Raw genomic sequence first — 3,440 nt, 5'->3', positions numbered from 1 at the left:
AACCATATCCAGTCAGCTATTTTGTATCCTCCATGTTTCACACGGAAACCCAAATACTTCAGCCCTTCCTCCATAGGGTGAATATGAAAGGGGAAGCGATTTTTTGTGTAAATGATTTCTTGTGGAGTACAACCAAGAGATGTTATGGTGGATTTTTTAACATTTATAACCATCCCTGTTGCTTTCTGGAAGAGATCAAAGACATGTTGTAACGTTGATGAGTCAGCCATGCTTCCATTTAAAAAGATAAGTACATCATCCACAAACAGAAGATGAGTAAGGGAGCAGTTGTCCGTTATTTTAATCCCTTTTATTCGGCCTCTTCTGTGTTCAGTAGCTATCAACCTGCTAAGCCCTTCCATAATGAGTAAGAACAGGAGGGGAGATAGGGGACATCCTTGTCTGAGACCTCTTTCAGCAGTGAAGAAGGGAGAAGGGGAACCATTAAGGAGGACACTGAAAGGTACATCAGAGATACAGCTCATGATTCTTTTAATGAAAAGGAAAGGGAAACCCAAATGGGTGAGGAGCATTCTGATATAAAGCAAATTTACCCTATCAAAAGCTTTTGAGAGGTCAACCTTGAGGATCATTCCTTTCAGATTTTTGCTCTGCATAGAGTGAAGAAGCTCTTGAGCAGTGCCAATGGCTTCATGAATCTGGCGACGGTGGAGGAAAGCAAATTGTTCGGAGGATATATTGGTCGAGAGGATGGGCTTGAGCCTGTTCGCTAGGATTTTGGCCAATATCTTATAGAGGCAGTTGCAGAGCCAGATAGGCCTAAAATCATTAAAGGATTCAGGCTTGTCCAATTTGGGGATGAGGGCTATGAAAGTGGCTTTGATGCTCGAGGGGACTGATCCTGTAAGGCTACAGTGATTGATAGCTTTGAGAATGTCCTGTCCTAGCAGCTCGAAAAAGGCTGAAAAGAACTCAATGGTCCAGCCGTCAGGTCCCGGGCTCTTATCCTTTTGGAAACCTCTGATGGTAGCTTCCAATTCCTCCAATGTAATATCCTTAGTAAGCTCCTTTGCATCTTCATAATCTACAAATATAGGGAAGAGTTCTGCCACTCTCATGATTTCTAATAGGCTTGCTTGTCCCGAGACCTTGTATATATTCCTGAAATGTGATGAGGCTAGGTATGCAAGTTCTCCAGGGTTGCTAACCGGATGTCCTTGATCATCTTTCAGCTCCCAGATAGTGTTGATCGCCTTCCGACCATTTGCAAATCGATGGAAAAACTTTGTGTTCTCATCCCCCTCCTTGAGCCAGATTGCTCTGCTCCTTAGTCTCCAGGAGTCCCCCCTGTCTCTGAGGACCTGTGTTCTCCTGTTGATGAGGCCTTCATACATAGATTTCTGGTCTGGGGATATATAAGTTCCATCTGAGTGGGATTCAAGGACCTCGATAGCTTGTTCAGCCAGTGATATTGTTTGATCATCCTGTTTTCTCTTCTTTTTTGCCCAATCTCTTGAAATCACTTTGATTTCCGAGAGGTTCCTTACTAAGCCAGTGGCTGGGTCCATATCCTCAGGAATCGGATGTGCTTTCCAGAAATCAGATATTAAATTGATGTAAGTGGGATCCCGGAGCCAAGTTGAATTAAATTTGAAAGGAGCTTTTTGGGCCCGTTGTCTAACACCCATTTCCAAGTATATGGGCCTATGGTCCGAGATCCCACCACTTCCCACCCACTGTCGAGATCTAGGGTGTTGGTTGCCGAGCCCTTCCTTGATGATGAAACGATCCAGCCTTCTAGCTAGGCTTTGGTCCCCTGATATGTTGTTCTTCCATGTGTGTTGGATTTTTGCAGTTGGGAGATCAATCCAATGATGGTCTTCTAGCAGCTTCCCGAAGTAGTCAGAGAGAGGATCGATTTGTGCCAGATGTCCCCATGATTCAGAGAATCCCATAGAGAAATTTAAGTCTCCACCCAATATAATGTTCTCTGCTTGGAGAAGAGGGGAGCTGAAGAGCGTTTGCCAGAAAATCTCTCTGTTTTGACAGGGTCCATAGACATTGATGATTCTAAGATTTTCCTCCAGATCTTTAGAATATATGTCTGCACCCAAGAAACCCCCTCCTCCCCAGATATTCTTTAGATGTATAGAATTGTTCTTAAAGCCAAAAGCTATGCCTCCTGAATGGCCCGATACATCAATGGCTGTGAATGTCCACCCAGGCAGCCATAAACCAAGTATGGAGATTGTTGAGTCTACTCTACATAGGGTTTCTTGTAAGAAAATGATGTCCACCGGGCTCGAGAGTAAGAGGCGCTTCAGGGCCGATTTTTTATCCGGGCTGGCCAACCCTCTACAGTTGAAGGACAAAATTATCATGGAGGAGGGTGGGGGAGGGTGTCCTGTGCTCTAAGGGCCCTATGAATAGTATGTTGTCTGCCAAGGAGGACCTCATCCTCCGCTTGTTTCTAAGCTTTTGACATTGAGGTAGCACGACCACGCCCCTGTTTGGGCGAGAGGATATGGGACTCCACCGACAGCGCAATGGAGTCTGGGGCTTTCAGCTTTGTGGTCGAGTGGGTGGGGTATCTCGGAGATGAGTTTACCGAAGGGGAGGGTGAAGGGAAAGAGGGGAGGGGGAAAGAGGGATGCAAGGAGGAGGTGGGTAAGCCAGATGGCTTCAGGATGGGGCAAGTCACATAATGCGAGCGGGGGGGGTTGGGAAGGGCAAACATCCTTTACCAGGTCAAGTGCAGACGGGAAAGAGGGAGGGGGGATCCTGATAGGGGGGGGCATGCCAGAGGCAGATAAACTCAAAGATGAAAGTAGAGAATCAGAAGCAGACAAATTAGAGGACGTACCCGAGGAGAAGACTGCTCCTTTTGCGGCCTTTGAACGTGTCAGAGGAGGAGATGGAGGCCGAGTCGAATTCGATGCTTGCTTCTTGCGGCGGGGTGCTGGAGGCACTTCCACCGTGTCCGATGTAATGTTATGGTCCACCCTTGGTGCCACCGCTGCGGGGGGCTCTAGAAGACCTTCTGTAGTGGGCGGGTCCTGTCCAGTAGCTGTTTGTTGGGTCTTATGGAGGAGGGGGCAGTCCTTGTATAGATGACCCACCTGGTGGCATCTTCTGCATCTATAGGGGATGCCCTCGTAATCGATCTTCTGTTTCCTTGAAGTGTATTTCCATTGAATTGTGATATTTTCCGGCACTCCTCCTCTGGTGTCCATGTGCACTAGGATTCTTGCAAAAGCCATCGAGCCCGTCGAGATGTAGGATTTATCAGATTCCATGAAAGTGCCGAGCACGTTTTTAATTCTCTTGAAGATATCTTCAGACCAGTACTGAAGGGGCAAGCCCGGTAATCTGACCCAGACAGGTCCTATGCCAAGCAGCTCCGTCTCCGGGTCGAAAAGGGGCGTCCACCTCTTGAGAAGGACCGGTGCTTTTTCAAAGTGCCAAAACGATGAAAGAAC

Source organism: Pinus tabuliformis, chromosome 2_2, assembly GCF_031772625.1.
Source record: "Pinus tabuliformis cultivar Carrire ecotype Pingquan chromosome 2_2, CPIR1, whole genome shotgun sequence".
Lineage (NCBI taxonomy): Eukaryota > Viridiplantae > Streptophyta > Pinopsida > Pinales > Pinaceae > Pinus > Pinus tabuliformis.
The sequence above is the reverse complement of the archived record's forward strand: the minus strand, read 5'-3'. Positions refer to the sequence as shown.